Here is a 19,467-nt window from a genome sequence, read left to right as displayed (position 1 = left end):
AAACAACACGAAATAAAATGTTAGTGTTTTCTTTAGGGATGCACGATATTGTTTTTTTTAAACCGATACCGATACCTTCCTGCTTCTCAAGACCGATACCGATAACAATATAATATATATATATTAAATGTACCTGTAGTTTTTTCCTCGTTTTAGCCCTGGGGTCGTCTCTGGCAAACTTCTTGCCTTTTTCAAAAGCCTCGTCGATAGCTAAAAGCCCCGGTGCCTTTGCAGCTGGCTTTGGATTCGCCGCTAGTTTAGCAGCGCAGGCGTCTTCGTACGCTTTTAACACACCATCGTAGCGATGGCGATGTTTCAGGTGACTAATCAGGTTGGAAGTATTATAGCTCGTTGCCTTTTTCCCTCCTCGTGGAACTTCTGCATTGCATTTGTTAATACAAATAGCAAGCAAACTATCTAACTCTGAAACTTTGAAATAGTCCCATACTACCGACGACATGTTTGTTTACTGTCCTGGCTTCACGGCCGCACACCATTTACGTCACAGCCAGGCATGAGTTAGGGAGCGCTGGATTTGTGAAAAACTCCCCTCTTCCTAAACCACTAATACCAAAGTACTGGCAAAACGGGAGGAGCCGAGTAAAAAAAAAGCGCCCCTCATCCCAATCCACCCGCACCGCAGTATTATTTTCTTTCTTTTTTTACCCAAAACATATATTGTATATTATCGGGGCTATTAATACTTTTATCGGGTTTATCGGGATGACGTCATAATTCCTAATATCGGACCGATAATTATCGTGCACCACTAGTTTTCTTCAAACTCAGACACTCTGCTGCGGCTGTACCTCAAAGACAAAACAATTGTCTGAGGATCTTTGTTGAACAAGGTCTGATTGTCCTGTCCAATGTGGGGTATTTTGAAATACTTTACTAAACCACATTCAATATTATGTTAGACACAAGTTAGTTATTACTCACATATCAAAGTCTTTCCATCTGCAAGATGGAAGAATAGCTGGGTGCTGCCTGGAGAGACTGATGAGGGACACAGGCTGGCTTCAGCAACTTTCCACACAAAGCCATCAGATCTTCTCTTCCATAGTCCTCACTGTCCACTGGTCAAAAGAGTGAACATCACAGCTGTCATGTTAACCCTTTGTTACACAACATACAACCAATATGTGTCAAAAGTGACACGAATTAGATTTAATTGTAAATATCTTTGCAATAAATTACTTTAACCATTCAGGATTCCAGGTATTCCTCAATTAACCTGTTTTGGATCAACACCCATTCTAATTTTTCCCTTTCTTACTTTTTGAATAGAAATCATGTTTTTATCACTACACTTCTATCAATCAATCAATCAATGTTTATTTATATAGCCCAATATCACAAATGTTACATTTGTCTCAGTGGACTTCACAGTTTGTACAGAATATCAGTATGACAATACGACATCCTCTGTCCTTAGACCCTCACATCGTACAAGGAAAAACTTCCAGAGAAAACCCAGTTTAAAGGGGAAAATGGGAGAAACCTCAGGGAGAGCAACAGAGGAGGGATCCCTCTCCCAGGACGGACAGACGTGCAATAGATGCCGTGTGTAAATTGAAAAGATAATACATTTGCAACATAGGTAGTCCAAATGTTTGGAAATGCATGTGTGTATAATAGGAAGATGAATCCATGAGTATATCCATCCAGGACTTATGATCCAGGACCACAGCCACGACTCAAGATCCAGGACTCGCAATCCATGACACAGGACCGCAGGATCATCCATGACTCCGGATCCCGGCGTATATAGACACCAAAAACAAAGACATTTGGGGAAGCTGGGTTAATCGGAACATGAGAGTACACAGGTATAGACAGAGAGAAGGAAGAAGTAAGATGTCCCCCGACAAACTAAGCCTATATCAGCAAAACTAGGGGCTGAATCTAATCAGCCCTAACTATAAGCTTTATCAAAAAGGAAGGTCTTAAGCGCACTCTTAAAAACGGATAGGGTGTCTGCCGTCCGAACACAAACTGGAAGCTGATTCCACAAAAGTGGAGCTTGATAAGAAAAGACTCTGGCTCCCATTGTACTTTTCGAGACTCTAGGAACAACCAACAACCCTGCATTCTTGGAACGCAATGCCCTAGTAGGACAATAGGGTATAATGAGTTCTTTAAGGTAAGATGGCGCCTGCCCATTAAGGGCTTTGTAGGCGAGAAGAAGAATTTTAAATTCTATCCTGTGTTCTATAGGGAGCCAGTGTAAGGCAGCCAGAACAGGAGTAATGTGGTCCCTTTTCCTAACTCTGGTTAGTACACGAGCTGCAGCATTTTGAATCAGCTGAAGCGATTTGACTGACTTCTTGGTACACCCTGAAAATAAGGAGTTACAATAATCCAGCCTTGAAGTAACAAATGCATGGACTAGTTTCTCTGCATCGTTTTGAGGCAAGATATGCCTGATTTTTGCAATGTTACGTAGATGGAAGTAGGCGGTCCTTGAAATTGATTTTATGTGGGCGTTAAAGGATAAATCCTGATCAAATATAACACCAAGATTCCTTACAGTCTCACTGGAGGCCAAATTAATGCCATCCATAGTTAATATATCTTTAGATAATTTGTTTCGTAGATTCTTCGGGCCAAGTACAATAACTTCAGTTTTGGTCGTGTTTAACATCAAAAAATTTAAGGTCATCCACGTTTTTAAGTCCTTGAGGCAGTCTTGAATTTTATTTAGATGATTAATTTCATCAGGCTTGATTGATAAATATAGTTGAGTATCATCCGCATAACAATGAAAGTTTACAGAATGATTCCTTATAATATTGCCTAACGGAAGCATATATAGGGTGAACAAAATAGGTCCAAGCACTGAGCCCTGTGGCACTCCATGGCTAACTTTGGTTTGCATGGAAGATTCATCGTTGACACGTACAAACTGAGAGCGCTCAGATAGATAGGACCTAAACCAGCCTAAAGCAGTTCCCTGTATGCCAACTAAGTGCTCTAGTCTTTGCAATAGGATATCATGGTCGATAGTATCAAATGCAGCACTAAGATCGAGCAAGACAAGAATAGAGACAAGTCCCTTGTCAGAGGCTATTAGAATGTCATTTGTGACTTTAACCAGAGCTGTCTCTGTGCTATGTTGTGTTCTAAAGCCAGACTGAAAATCTTCAAATAAATCATAGTTTTTTAAGTAATCACACAGCTGTTTTGCGACTGCTTTCTCAAGAATCTTTGAGAGGAACGGAAGATTAGAAATAGGTCTATAGTTGGCTAAAACCTCTGGATCGAGGTTGTGCTTTTTAAGAAGCGGTTTTATCACTGCTACTTTGAATGATTGTGGAACATAGCCTGATAATAAAGACATATTCATAATATTTAATAAAGAAGTGCTAATTAATGGAAAAACTTCTTTTAACAGCTTAGTTGGAATCGGGTCTAAGATACACGTTGATGGTTTAGAAGAGAGAATCATTGAATTTAATTGTTCAAGGTTTATGGCTGAAAAGCATTCTAGTTTACTATCTAGTGTAATATTAGAACTTACGTTTCCGGGAGCTGTTGATAACACTATACTGGTTAAAGGCAAGAGGTCATTGATTTTGTTTCTAAGAGTAACAATTTTATCGTTAAAAAAGCACATAAAATCATTACTACTGAGTGCTATGGGAATAGAAGGCTCAGTCGAGCTGTGGCTCTCTGTCAGCCTGGCTACAGTGCTGAAAAGAAATCTTGCATTATTCTTATTCTCATCTATTAATGAAGAGTAGTATGCTGCTCTGGCTTTACGCAGTGCTTTCTTATATTCATTGAGTGTAATTTGCCAAATTAAACGAGATTCTTCAAGTTTAGTGGAACGCCATATCCTTTCAAGTTGTCTCGACTTTTGCTTTATTTTGCGGGTTTCGGCATTATGCCATGGAGCTAATCTATGTTGTTTTATTTTCTTCTTTTTCAAAGGAGCAACAGAGTCTAATTTTATTCGCAGCGCATCTGTAGCACTATCAACAACATGATCAATTTGGGGTGGTGTACATTTTATATAAGTTTCCTCCCCTACATGCAGACATGCTATCGAGTTAAGTATTGGTGGAATCTCTTCCTTAAATTTGGCTATAGCACTAACAGATAGGTTTCTGCTGCAGGAGCTTTTGGCTAATGCTTTGTAGTCTAGTAACAGTACTTCAAAAGTTACTAAGAAATGGTCGGATAAAGCAGGATTATGCGGTTCGACTAATACTTGCTCAATTTCAATACCATAAGTCAGAACAAGGTCAAGAGTGTGATTATAGCAGTGGGTTGGTTTATTTACACTCTGACAGAAACCAACATAATCTAATATAGAGTTAAATGCAACAGTAAGGCTATTTTTATCATCGTCAACATGAATATTAAAGTCACCTACGATAATTACTTTATCTGTTTTAAGTACCAAAGCTGATAAAAACTCAGAGAATTATGATAAGAATTCTGAATAAGGACCTGGTGCACGGTACACTGTAACAAATAAGATTGGCTGCAAAGTTTTCCAGGTCGGATGCGTAAGACTGAAAATGAGGCTTTCAAAGGAGGTATAATTTAATTTTTGTTTAGTATTGATAAGTAAACTTGAGTCAAAGATTGCTGCAACTCCACCTCCTCGGCCCGTGCCTCGGGCAATATGAGTATTGATATGGCTGGGTGGAGTGGCCTCATTTATGCTGACATATTCTTCATGTCTCAACCAAGTTTCAGTGAGACAACATATATCAATATTATAATCTGATATTAAATCATTTACCAGTATTGCTTTAGATGCTAGAGATCTTATGTTTAAGAGACCACATTTAATCTTCCTGTTTTGTTGCACTGTAGTAGTTGTTACATTTACTTTTATTAGGTTATTATGTATGACACCTCTATTAGGTTTTACCTTAAATTGTCCTTGGGCAGACACACACACCGTTAATATTGGGTATTTTATTGGGTTCGGGATTCCTATGGATGACTGCCTAGGAGAGAGCGCAGAGATGCGTGTAAGACTGCGACTCTGCCTACTGGTCTCAACTCTAGTTTGTCATGGATTAAGTCCACAAAGCCCTGAAATGTTTGCCGAAATGAGATTTGCACCTTCCAAAGTAGGATGAATGCCGTCTCTCTTAATCAGACCAGCTTTTCCCCAGAAGGCTGTCCAATTATTTACGAAGCCCACATTGTTTGCTGGGCACCACCAAGACAACCAGCGCTGAAATGATGACATGCGGCTATACATGTCATCATTGATCAGATTGGGGAGGGGACCAGAGAAGATTACGGTGTCCGACATTGTTTTAGCATAACTACACACCGACGCCACATTAAGTTTGGTTCTAAGGCACTTCTAAGGCACAACATGGGTCAAACATTACACGTATTCTTTTGCTATGTTATTTCATGCATGGCTGAGTGTTTCTTTGCTATACATTCTCAAAAATAATTAATTTTAGCAGTGATTTGGACCAAGCATGTATGATGTAGTAATACAAAAACTATGTTAGTTCACAGTGTGACATTAGCTAGTCCTGTTAGCTTGTAATATATAGAGCAGAGCTAACTAGCAAGTTAGCCGAACGTTAGCGGTTAGCTTTTTATGCTATGCTAGCTGTTGGCTACTGAACATTAACAAATTAGATTCTGCTGTAAGAAAGCTGTGAAACTTTAAATTAAACTTGGCGACACTGTGACGCCCCGCTGCATGTTTATGTGTAATTCTCCCGTGTTGGAGACGAGAGGGTGGGGGGGCAGCACTGCAATAAGCTGTAAGCTAACGTTAGCAGCCACCTTTTAAGCTAGGTTTCCCGCGCAACATCTTGCAAGAAACAGCATCTCAGGGCTTTTTAACATTTAAAAACCTATTAATGATGCATACCAATTTAACGGGAAGAAACTCAGCTAACTAGAAGAAGAAACGTAACCTTAAATAAAAAATAAAACATTCACAAACTAAGGATTATCTAAATACATGTTTCACTCCATTACAGTTGCAGGACTCATCAGATCTCAAGTCTTCTGTTCTTTGTTGACGTCCCGATGCTCATATTTAACGTGTAAAAAAGATCCCGATATTAATCCATAAACTCCTGCAGCAAACATACAGACAGACAGCTGTAGCTCCAGCAGGAGGAGACCGAGGAAACCCGCTCAAACTGACGGTGGATGTTTCAAATGTGAACGAGAGGCGCGGACAGTTCTCATTGGCAGGTTTCTTCGATGACGTTTATATTAACCAATCAGGAGTGTTGTGGACTCATTCCAAACATGCCTGACTTGTCTGCCGTGTTCTGGCTGAATTCTATTTCAAGTGCCGTAGCTCTGGCTGTCGGCCAGAATCCGAAAACCATACATTATACTGTAAAACTAAGGTTTATTACTGTATATTGACAACCAATGGAAGAAAAAAACATAGCAACAGAACACATAAATAAAACAAGGATAACTGTGACTTATTGTTGAGTAAATAACAGTGTGTGTTTTAAACCTTGGTCCTCCCTGTAGAGATTTCTCCACTTTCTATGCTTTTTATTTTGTTTAATGATATTGTCAACTGTAGATGTTTACAATATAGTAAGTTAGGAATTTAATGAAAACATATTTATTTACTTTTGTTAAAACATTGGATATTTTGTGTTTGTGGTGGATTCAATTGGATATTGAGAAAATTATTTATGTAAAAATGTTTTACTTATATTTTACGTTTTTTTTATTTGACGCTTTTTTTACAGTTTTATGTTTACCTTAAAATTACAACGAAATATCTTAAAGTCTTATAATAGTAGGCTAATACACTTTTATATTACGAGTTACATATTTAATTACGGATAATACTTTTTATTTTACGTACATCTGCATGTATTTTCTGAAAGTGCAAAAATACTGTAAATATTATATAGTACATTTACTGTAAAAAAAAAAAAGAAGGAAATAAACGTTATTTGTTGTTATTGTCAAAATACTTAAATTAATGTTTTGAGTTGTTAATTTATAGTTAATATCTGTCATTTTACAGGATTTTGCAAGTTATTTAAAAAAAACATGATAATTACTATAAAAATGTACAGTTATTTCCTGTAAAATTACGATCTTTTTTTACAGTGTAGGTAAACCTTGAGACCCAGTACACAGGCATTACAATCACTCTCTGTATCACAGTAGTATCTGAGCTACGTTAAGACAATATAAAGGGTACTGTCAATGCACTGTATATACCAGGCGCTATATTCCATCATAGTTCAGGTTTTTATTTTTAGTATCACGATTGACAAAGTGTCCAAAAAATGATGCACCACACGCACAGACACACATTCTGGCTTTGCACCAGTTAGCTAGCAGATCAGTCAGATGCAGTTCAAATGTTGAGGAGTAGAGCAGGGATGAGAATTTGTGAAGGCTGGCAGCATGTCTGCCGATTAGCCTGGCATCGGTTAGCACCGCACAGGAGACATTTTTCCTGTGCCAAAGCTAGCATCACACAAATGTGAGAGCAAGGGGAGCTAGAGATAGCAGCATCGGGGGGAGATGCAAATCTGCCAGTCGTCGCAGACACAACAACAGAACAAACAGAGGGCCAGGAGGCTACCTATCAATCAATGCTGCGCCGGAATGGGCTTAAGTGTCACATAGCTGAATATGAACTGACAGCTTTGTGTGTGTGTGTGTGTGTATGTGTGTGTGTGTGTGTGTGTGTGTGTGTGTGTGTGTGTGTGTGTGTGTGTGTGTGTGTGTGTGTGTGTGTAGTCTATATGCCTCTGTGGGTCCTGCCACACTGTTTCTGCAACGTTCACAGTGCCTGTCCCTGTCCACATTGATTGCACCATAATCGAAATGTGAAAGATGAACGAGCACAGAGAGGGTAGGCAAAAAAACAATAAAACAAACAATGGCAATAATCAAAAAGCTCTCCTGAGCACACACAAAAAACACTTAAATGTATGCTCTGCTTTAGCATACCTTAACTCGATGGTTACACTAAGTCAAAGTTTCAGTGTGTTTATCAGAATAGATCTTTAAACCAGGGCAGACAGAAACTATGCCTTACCTTCTCTCCAAAGCATCACATAAATGTATAAATGCTCACAGCTCCGTGGGAATTATTATGTGCAATTCATTTCTAAAAGGCTTTCACATTACTATAATTATATTTTTATTTAAATGTAGGCTACATTTTACACCAAAACGGAACACAAAAGCAGGACCAACCATCATACATTGAATTCCTTGACTAACAAAAGAAAGATTCATTCATTTAAATACATATTTAACCAGAAATGGGCCGGTTCTAAAGGGTTATTCAGTTTTTCCCGATGAGAGGGGATACAGCTGTGCACATGTCATCATTAACAGACGTCGTTTAAGAGTGACGTTTGAGTGAACGAGGACATCCCATTTAATACCTGAGGACTCCTCTGTCCTCTCGTCACCTCCTCGTGTCTCTCGCTCGCATCTTACGGAGGCGGAGCTAAGACGCAAGGAAGGGACGCGAGTGAGGGAAAGGAGGATTCGAGGAGGGGTATTGGGATGAGGCTTCAGTTAAGCCCGATGAGAGGGGATACAGCTGAGCAGCACATGTCATCATTAACGGACGTCGTTTAAGAGTGACGTTTGAGTGAACGAGGACGTCCCAATTAATACCTGAGAACTCCTCTGTCCTCGCGTCACCTCCTCAGCCCAATACCCCTCCTCGACTCCTCCTTTTCCTCACTCGCTTCCCTTCCTTGCATCTTTGCTCCGCCTCCGTAAGATGCGAGCGAGAGACACGAGGAGGTGATGCGAGGACAGAGGAATCCTCAGGTATTAATTGGGATGTCCTCGTTCACTCAAACGTCACTTTTAAACTAAGTCTGTTAATGATGACATGTGCACAGCTGTATCCCCTCTCATCGGGCTTAACTGAATAACCCCTTAGAACCGGCCCATTTATTGTTAAATATTTATTTAAATGAATGAATCTTTCTCTTGTTAGTCAAGGAATTCAATGACAATGGTTGGTCCTGCTTTTGTGTTCCGTTTTGGTGTAAAATGTAGCCTACATTTAAATAAAAATATAATTATAGTAATGTGAAAGCCTTTTAGAAATGAATTGCACATAATAATTCCCACGGAGCTGTGAGCACTTATACATGTATGTGATGCTTTTCCACTCATCTTCCAGTTGTCGGTTTTTCCGACCAGCTGTGAAGGTGGGGGCGGGGCTTTTATACGCGAGTAGTGAAAACACTTCTGCGTAGTCTGCTCGCGTGTATCCTCCCTTTCTTCTCCTCCCTTTGTCTCCTCCCTTTCGTCTCCTCCCGCACCCCTCCTCCCTCACCCCTCCTCGACTCCTGTGCATTTCAGCTATTGGGACGTCCTTCAAAATGGCGAGTCTTGATCGATATCCGGGTCAAGTCCCGGAGGAGGGGAAGAGAGGAGTCGAGGAGGGGTATTGGGATGAGGCTCGTGTCTCTCGCTCGCATCTTACGGAGGCGGAGCTAAAACGCAAGGAAGGGAAGCGAGTGAGGGAAAGGAGGAGTCGAGGAGGGGTATTGGGATGAGGCTAGTGTGAGATCGCTCCTTTGTGCCACGCTGATCTTCGTATTTTTCTTTTTGTGGATTATAGCCTGAAAAGGCCTACAAACATTTCAGTTTTTGCCGCCGACGGGCGCAGGAGCAACAGCCTTTTTTTTTAAATGAACGATGGCCTGAATTAGGCAGTAAAGACATTTCGGTGTATCGCCGACTTTTTGTGGGGGTTTTGTTTGTTTTGTTTGTTTTGTTTGGCTCGAAGACTGTGAATACACTGGAATAACGTATAAAACCTGTCTTTGTTTATTTTGTGAAAGATTGTCCGTTTATCAGTTCTGTTTACCTTTATAATATTATTTCATTCAAGAACCCCTTGTGCATTTAATTAACACAACTATTTTAGATAGTTGATAGTTACAAATGTTTATTTGTATAGCCCAATATCACAAATGTTACATTTGTCTCAGTGGACTTCACAGTTTGTACAGAATATCAATACGACATACTTACCACCCACAGCAGCCTGGTGCTGGGGGGCTTTGCCAGAGGTCAGCTGTGTGGGCCTGCTAGTCTCTAACTCCTTTGGGATAATCTGCTTCGGTCTGTGCCCAGACCCCATATGCTCCTGGCCTGCTGAAAATCCCAATGGCCACTTGGAAAGTAACCCCTGTGAGTAAACCATCTCTGTCAGGTCCGGGTTTAAACAAAGATACCGTGTTTCAAATCCAATGTCTCTGCCCTGCAGCCCCTCTAGAGTAAGACTGAACTGATGCTGTCTCATCATGGATATATCAGGAATCTTGTAGAAAGCTTTACAAATTAAAATTAAAATAAGATATTGAATGGTTATTGGTATAGTTATTTACATACAGTATAAACTGTATATACATATGTAAATGTATTTAATGATAATGAGAGTATAACAAATAACAATGGCAACAACATAACCCTGTAACTGTTTATGGACACCAGCTACAGCTTTGACAGAGGAGGCGTTTCACCAATTATCTTCATATGACAATATTAAGTTGTTTTCTTCACTATAAAATCAATGCACAACCATGGAAATGTGTTCGTTTTGGTAGAATAGGTTCTACAATTAAAAGAAAAGATGTTCCAATGACTTTTATCAATTAATAACCAGAAAGGTAATTAACTTGCAAAACTAGAGTCCCTTGACTATTACTAAGTGATGAAAAGTAGATGAAAGGACGGAGCAGGCGCTATTTTAGTATCAAGAGGAACAATTAGAGTATCTTTGTTAGTTTGCCAGTTTGCAGTCAGGTTTTGAATTCAGATCTTGTTAGGCTAAAGTTGTTTGTCTAAAAATGCTGATGCTCAAATGATGTTTGAGTGAAAAGCATGTCGATGTCAAAATAAGTCTTTGGCCCAGTATCCAAAATCTAGATCTTTCTTTCCGTGATTCCATTTTTTCTATAGTTTCTATTATTTCAAATGTCCTTATGGCACTATTACATCTCTATAGACAGTACAACCAAAGCAGTGCTTCCAGTGTCATGGCATCACAAACCCCACTCTGCTCGTCAATACTTTGCCACGCCTCAGTTCAGTTACATTGAGGTATGCAAATTAAAACAGGACGGCATGATGCATCAGGTGATCTGCTGTACGTACTTCACAGACATCCCTCAGACCTTGTAAACTGCTCCCATCCTCTCTGAAAAAAAAAATGGAACAAAGCATTAAAGCAGTTCTTTATCCTCTGAGGGAGACTGTCCCTGGGCCTCATTAATAATCCTGTATGCTCTACCCACATGCTTTTCATGAGTCCACCATGTTGAAGCAGGATTGATTGAGCCCGAGCATGTCCTTGAAAAAAACATTAAAGTACTAATAATGCCGGCCATTCACTGAACATTGTTAAGAAATGTAAGTGGTCTTACATATCTGTTAACATTGTCCCGAAGATCCACAGTGAAATAAATCATTCAAAGATAACCTTTATTATTTATTGTGTATAATAAATGTGCAGTTTCTTTTCTACAAGAGCATATGCTTTCAGACTTTAGATTGCAATAACATGATGTCTTTAATAAGCATTGTGCTCCAAAGTTCAAAATAGTTTAAAATCGGACTTGTACCTTCGACCTCACCGGGTCACGGTGTGCCACGAGTGAAGCATACACTGAAAAAACGATTAGGTTAGTTGAAAGCAATAATATTAAGTTGAACCTAATATATAAGTATCTTTTGAAATATAATTGCTATTATTGCTTTCAAATAACCTTATACAGTTATGTGAAATCTGTCAACACTACATTTAATTCAAGTCAAGGTTTCAGCTTTTTCAGTGCACTATACTGTATGTCATCCATTCCATCTTTTGTCTCTCAACTTTCAAAGGTTTATCCTTTTGTTGAATATCTAACATCAGACGATAGAAATGCAATTTTAGCTTTAAAGGTATGATTTCCTCCCAATTAACACCGTCATGGTGCAAAGTGAACAGAGCTGTGTACAGGTAGGTGTACATCTTCATGGTCTTACTTTCACAATAATAATGCTCAGGTAGTGATTTATTGTTTAAAAATCTAAATCAAATATTTATTTATACCCTTAGTTTTTCTCCCATATGGACTTCTCCCTGGTCTTGAACTGCCCTCACATTTGCACATCCTCACTTCCACTCCAAATTTTTAACATTTTGAAAAAAAATCATGATTTGCCCCAAAACACCCTTTCACATGATCACACAGAGAAAGTTAAATGGTACCAATGTTGGACCTGGTAATGTGTCTTTATGAGAAACAGCCCTCCAGGTATTCACAACATTTATTGCAGTAGGGGAAGTGGGAGAGGAAACACTTACCTTCTCCAGCAGTACCATCAGTCTTCTTTAAAAAAGAATATCACGCTGATTGAACAATCCATCATCACATCCCTACTCCGTTCTCATAAAGCAGAGAAATAAAAGCTTCTGGTGTTTGGCAGTGTACCTACAGTCACACAGGATACTTCTCAAAGTATTGATCCAACTTTGACAAAGCCTGGATAAATTATGTGAATTGTTTTCAGAGGCTTTTGCAACACGTCAAAGAGACAAAAACAGTTAGCTACACAGGTAGTTTCTTTGAGATTGGAGCCATTATATGGTGCTCAAAGTATTCTAAAATGTCTAATAAAAAAAATCAACAGGACTATTTATTCCCAGACATTTTTTCCCAGTTACTCAAGATTAAGACCTCAGTGAATTCTGAACAGTATTCAGATGAACTACTTTCTAAACTATAATTGTTATGAAAACTGTTGTTCAGTGTGTTGTTAGGCTTACATGTTGAGAAAGAACACTTTGTGTCATGTCTAAGAAACTTATTGTGAACGTGTATTCTTTATGTTAGTTGTGTCATGTCCCTTTGTCCTGTGCTTTATGTTTATTTCGTTAAGTAATTCTCCCTCTCATTTCAGACCTCCACGCTCCCCGCCCCTATCTGTCTCCTGCGTCCGTGATTGTTTTCCCCGCCCTGATTGTTTCCACCTGTTCCCCTTACCCTGTGTATATATTGTGCTAGCTCCCCCCTGTCCATTGCCAGTTTGTTTCCTCATTCAGGAATAATGTACCAGCCTACTCCACGGACATCTCACGTACCTTTTAAGCGCCTGATCTTAGTTCTTGTTTTTCCTCGAAAGACTGTTATTGTTTTCCCTGTTTTGGTACTGTGTCAATACCAGTAAAGTCTTTATTTTGAACAATATCTGATTCTGAGTTTGAGTCGTGCATTTGGGTTCATGCCTCAGAGTTCACTCCTTGACACTTTTGAGAACCCCAAGATATGTCATCACTTTTTCAAAGTGGTAGGGAGGAGGCAGAAATCTGATAGATGGATATAGTATAATAGAGAAATATAATATATGATATTGTATTACAAAAAAATTAACTATTTGTGTGGATGTAGGAAAAGAAAAAGGGTTTATTTTGTTAATTTTGTGAACTGATTTTTACACTGAGATGTTGCATTATGTTATGGATATAATGTTAGATTCACCCTCAAACTAACATGGTGTGATTACAGAGAGCATTCCCTGCTGATATCACTGAAAGATAGGAAAGGGAAGTGTTTGTGAGGAGCAGTAGCGTGGTGTGGGTAAAAAATGAGGGGATGCCAATAATACGTCCTTTCTTTTGGGTCGGGGGTGTGGGGGTCAATGTAATAATGTAACCAGATGAGTGATTACAGCACCCGGTATCTTTTTACAAACATTTGTATCATACAGATGCAGGATTTACACACGCCTGTTATCTAACTGACAGGTCCGCAATGCACTCTCCAGCCGAAACTCTAATAAGCATTCATTCACAAACTAAATCAGGAGACCTTTAACGTTTTACGTCCGATTCGCTTTTTTCCTTGCTGTAAACAGCTCCAGTTTAGGCATTGGCCTGTCATCAGATTTTATTTGTTGTTTCTGCTGTAGCGGAAGTTTAGTACAATTATTTTTGATTAAATATTCCAAATCTCCACCCTCCATAATTGCACTTGCTTCAGTTGCTTGCTACTTTCTAACGGCGGTGAGAGTGGTGAAGTGGCGCTATCTATCTTCTATGGATTATATTTATGATTCGAAAATTATAAAAGTAGGGTAGACATGTGGATATTATCCGACTGAACAAAACGTGCATTTATCAAACAGGTTCGTTTTCCACTGACCTTATTTTGAGCTATTTTCCAAAACCCTGTGGAGAAATCCCATTGCTTTTTGTCGAGGGAAACCGAGCGCAGCTTACTTCCGGGTTTTAGGACGCGTCACAGCACCACTAAGTTGATGCGATTTGATTGGATTGTGAGGCAAGGGAAGCCAGCCGCCTCTGGCTTCCCTTGGCATGGCCCTGACCAATCACAGGTTGACAGGGGCATGATGTGAGCCTTGTCTGATTGGTCAATCCCTCCATTTTTTTTCACCAAGGGAAGCCAATTTCGGCTGGCCTCCTCTCGCAACAGAGAGTGCAATGTACTGTTTCACCATAACATCTAGAGGGGCGCTGTGAGAATGGGGGAGAGACGGGCCGGCAGAATAATTAACGAAACTAAACAAAGTGTTTTTATTTATTTACTAAAATTATAACGACAATCCGAAAAAACAGGGGAAGCCTGGCTTCCCTTGGCCTCCAGGAGAAAACGCCACTGGTGAGGAGAGCTTAAATGCATACTTTGTTCATAAGAAGTAATCTGCATCCTCAAGTAATCCCCATGGAGACTACTCTCAGGCAGTATTTAAGTAAACCCTGTCATCCTCCTTCTCCACTGACTGAAATACCGACACAGTTGAGAGTTCGCCACTAAGCAGGAGCTTTACATTTCCCTGTCCTGTGTCTCTTGTTTAATTGCTGATTGTGCATCTGCTTCAAAGACTATAAAGACTATCCACACCCTTTCCATTTGCCTTTCACAAGCCATCATTGCCTTTTCATCAGTGCAATGCAAGATATAGACACACACATGTGCAGAATATACCATGTTGGCCCTGCATCCGGACACCACCGTTTGCAAATAGCAAAGGTGAACCAGTTTTTTTTTTTTTATATATATATATATATATATATATATATATATATATATATATAAGTATACAGCAAAACAAATTTGGGTTATTTTTAACTCTCATGCACTCCAACTGTTATAGCTTTTGGTCGATACATACTGTATATGATGACCATGTTTGTTAATCTCATGAGTTCATGTGAAAAATAATTATATAAATGGTACAAATAAAAAGCTTTGTTCATTCTTGTTTTTGTAGAATCACTATTTACTTAGCTTTAATTATGTTCCATATTTGTCTGGGCATTCAACTCAGAAAGCCTTATGTTATGGCCATCATCTGCTTTTTTCATTGTTTCATACTTCAGTGGTAATTGTTGAGCCATTCGCTCTACATTAATTTAGCTCTTTAAAGATCCTTCTTCCACTGAAAGATGTTCAAGGCCGTTCCTTCCAAATCCAAAGAATGAACTGTACCTGAAGCGCAGACCCTCTGGGCGGGCAATGGAGGATGGTTGGATAATGGAATGAGCATACATAATACTATTTGGTCTCCTAGCACCTGATTAGGACATCTCCATTCTGGCAGAGCAGCCCCAAAAAGCTTGATGTATGAAAACCCAAAAGGGAACAGACATTGCCTCCAGACAGAAAATCAGAAGTTATATTTAAGTTAATTTGGCCGATATAATGTCTGACACTTTGATAGGCTGCAGGCTCAGAGAGGTGCACCAACAGTATCTGTAGAACATGATTGGACATCCAGCTCCTTAGTACATGTCTTAGGTTGGAAAAATGAAAGTTGTCCTAATTATTGGTGCTTTAATGACATACATCTTGGCACAGCATGACAGTGAGCTGGCAGAAGGACAGAATTGTCCTGATATGAAATGCTGCTATTAGCCAAGTTTCCTAGACACAGCGGCTTTGGTTGAAACAGGAGACTTGGCTCTGCACACTAATTGCCGTTCTGTTTTATTGCCTGCCATGCTGTTCTTCATCTGTTCACATTTTGTCAATTTAGCTGATCTTTATCTCTCTATCCATCAGCTGTCTTATCTACTGACCTGCTGTAAATTAAGTGTTGGTGTCTCTTAACCTACCCTGAGCCTTGAGAAATATAAGATTATATCTGTTGGATCATTTGTCTGATAGGGAGACCATAAGGCCTTGCAAGTCAAATGAAAACATGTTATAATCAGGCACTATTATTGTGCACATCAAGAATCCAAAGTTCCCGCCTTTAATTCTTGGTTCAGATAATTCAGGCCACACACACACACACACACACACACACACACACACACACACACACACACACACACACACACACACACACACACACATACATTCATTCTGGAGTTTGAAGTAGAGTAAGATTGAAAAACATGACAGTGAGGTAAAAAAATTATTAATAAAAAAAAAAAAGATTTAGTAAAGCAAAACAAAACAAGTTAAAACGTTGGTCAAACGGTTATATTAGTAAGTTTGTTATTTATATTAATAATTAACAGTCATTGCTCTTTATTAATAACCAGACAACCAGAGCCCCTGCACTATTTTTTATAATGTTGAAATTACAAACATATATTAGGGCGCTGCGTGAGTTGGATAAGATTTGGTGAACAGAAATGAGTTTGGGGCATCATCAGATCAAAACACAGTCAGCAGGGGCACTCAGGTGTTTGGGGTGGCTGGTCAGTCGCTGCAGGGGGTCAAAGATCAAAGTAAGCAGGCTGACTGGTTGATCAAGCAGAAGGGAGAAAAATACTCTGCTAGGATCCTGAAGCACAGCGCTGCATCTCCCTCTGCAGCACCTTGTTGTTGCCCTGCTTCTGGGGGTCAGGGCTGTGGGGGGGGCTCTGTGATCAGATAGACTCTAAAAACAGAGGTTAGCCTTTTCATTACACTTTTTGATATATTTGATGGAATATATCTTATACTATAAATATTTGATAAATGATTAGTTTTGTTAGTGAGATAACCAGTTGGCCAGTATGAAGAAAGCAGAGGAGCATATCATCAGATCTTAGTAGCTTTGAACAGCATGTGTTTGGAATGTTTTGATTGAAATGTGTCAATCATGTTTGTGTCAGTGTGTGTCCTCTTTTTATTTATTTGGTTTTAACCAGGTATTTAGTAGGTTTATTTGTATTCTACACCAATGTCTGAAAAACTTTTTATTGTAAACACAAGAAGTTCATAACCATGATAACATGGTATGCAACGTTTTGGTCACTGTGTTTTCTTCCTATGGAAATATGCTTCCTCAAGTAGATCCACCTCTTCATCCCCAGCAGCAGACCACCTATCAGGATGTGTAGGGCCCAGCAGGGGGGCTGCTGGGGCTCTTAAATGCCTCTCATACATCTGGAAACTTGCTGTCAGAGCACTTTTACCAAAACAAAGCAAAAGAGCATTGCGAACACTCTTAAGGTCATCTACTTTTAATCTTTGGTACAGATTAAATTGCAAGATTAAAATGCAAACCACGTCAGTCTGTCCTTCATGTTCCTACATCAGCCTGTTGGGAAGAGCAGCCCTCCTATATAACTGACCCCCCCTCTGCTTTCCATCCTCCTCCCTTTCCTCCCATCCATTTGGCTTGGGGACAAAAGGGACAAAGTCACAGACTGCACCCCCCCCACCGCCCCAATGGTCCCCCTGGAAAGCAATGTCACCTTTCATTTGAGAGAGGCTCCAGAATACCTTTATTTACTCAGCACGAGATGTAGCCTGTGTGTGTGTGTGTGTGTGTGTGTGTGTGTGTGTGTGTGTGTGTGTGTGTGTGTGTGTGTGTGTGTGTGTGTGTGGGGGGGGGGGGGGGGCATCACTACCAAAGGGCCAAGACACTAGTAGTATTATTCATCCTGCTTCCATCACATTAGTATGCATAGAAAGTGACAGGTGCTGTGACAGGTCACACCTCTCCCCACTTATGCTAATGAGCTAAGTCCCGCCTCCCCTTTGTTCGAGGTGTGAGATCTCAAGTAGGTGTGATATCCCAAGTAGGTGTGAGATCCGTCGATAGGAGGGGGTTGATGTGTATTCACAGGTGTGAAAAGCCCCCACTGTTGCGCCTTATGGTGTATAATAAAAAATGTTTCAATCACATTAGTATGCATAAAAAGTGACAGGTGGGCCCGCCCCCAAGTCTAATAAAACAAAATGCCGCTTCCATCACATTAGTATGCATAAAAGTGACAGAAGGGTCCGCCCCAATTATGTGATGTCAGAAGACCGAGGGGGTGGAGTGAGATAAAAAAAAAGAACCCCGTGCAGATAAAAAGCCAGTCATTTCCAATCATCAAGTCATCTTTCCAAAAAGAAAAAATGGCCAAGAGACGCCTCGATATGGGTTTAATCAGCGAGACGCCTGTGACAACTTACCGCCATCCGTCCGGAGCGCCAATCAAGAAACGGATGCAGTATCTGTGCCGGGTTCAAACACCGAAGATCTTGAAGAGAAATGGCTTCTGGAAAATGAACATGTTTGGGGGTACGTATTCAACTATATGGCGAATGAACTGGATTTCTACAATCTGAAGAATGGAGAAACGTATGGACCCCACAGTGTTAAAGCAACGTTGACCTCAACAGATTGGGCTGTGTTAACTCTGGTGTCTTCCAGAGATCTCCATGCAACCATTGTATCGGAAGAAGTAGTGCATCAAGAAAATACTGTGGAACCAGCGGTGTACAAGATATTTGCAACAAAAAGCAAAGAAACGCAAACAAAAAGCGAGATCAAAGAAGAGTTTTCACCGTTACCCCTCAATGTGGAGGAAGAAGAAGGAAATATCCCCCCGCCGCCAGAAGTGAAAAGAGTACTGACAAGCACCGTCTGGGAAACTAAAAGCGGACCATCTGGGCGATGGTATTACCGCGCAAGCCGTTTGCTGACGCAGGGGGGAGGGATTCTCTCTAAAACACAGTGTCTGTACAAGTGGGGGAGACTGTCTTCTGTGTGTCGGTGTTTCAGTGTTTTGGTCTTTTTGTGTTTCTGTGTTTCTGTGTTTTCTCTGTTTTTGTGTTTTTGTGTGTCTGTGTTTTCTGTGTTTCTGTGTTTCTGTGTTTCTTTGGTTCTGTGTTTCTGTGTTTTCTGTGTGTCGGTGTGTCGGTGTTTCAGTGTTTTTGTGTTTTTGTGTTTCTGTGTTTTCTGTGGGGGTATAATACGCACATTTCAATACACATGTATCTTACATCTTCACTGTTACCCTCCCCTTGTTATAATGAAGACAACAGTGCATGTGAAGGACTGTAATACACATGTATCAGACACGCTCCCCTTGCTATAATGAAGACAACAGTTTTTAAAATGTAAAAAACACTTCTTTTTTTTTCTTTTTTTTTAAATGTCCTATTTACATTTAAATTTGTTCACACACAAAATCAATAGTTATACTGATTGTAACATCCCCAGGACCATCTCCAGCTTAGAATTCCCCAGATTACTGGAAATATCATGATGGAGCTT

The 19,467-nt window shown here is 39.9% G+C and overlaps 1 long non-coding RNA gene across 3 annotated transcripts in view; it reads right to left on the bottom strand.

Moving 5' to 3' along the window:
* Positions 1-19,467, bottom strand: part of LOC307018548 — a 71,286-nt gene that overhangs the window by 9,855 nt on the left and 41,964 nt on the right. The window contains exons 1-2 of one of the 3 annotated variants that reach the window (XR_013802428.1): positions 14,160-14,356; positions 943-1,079 (exon numbers count right to left, since the gene is read on the bottom strand). This is a non-coding gene — a long non-coding RNA (uncharacterized lncRNA). Of the gene's footprint in view, positions 1-942; positions 6,938-14,159; positions 14,357-19,467 lie in introns of those variants that run through there. The other 2 variants (XR_013802427.1, XR_013802429.1) reach the window with 2 other exon arrangements.

Source organism: Notothenia rossii (genome assembly GCF_949606895.1).
Source record: "Notothenia rossii genome assembly, chromosome: 9".
Lineage (NCBI taxonomy): Eukaryota > Metazoa > Chordata > Actinopteri > Perciformes > Nototheniidae > Notothenia > Notothenia rossii.
The sequence above is the reverse complement of the archived record's forward strand: the minus strand, read 5'-3'. Positions and strand labels throughout refer to the sequence as shown.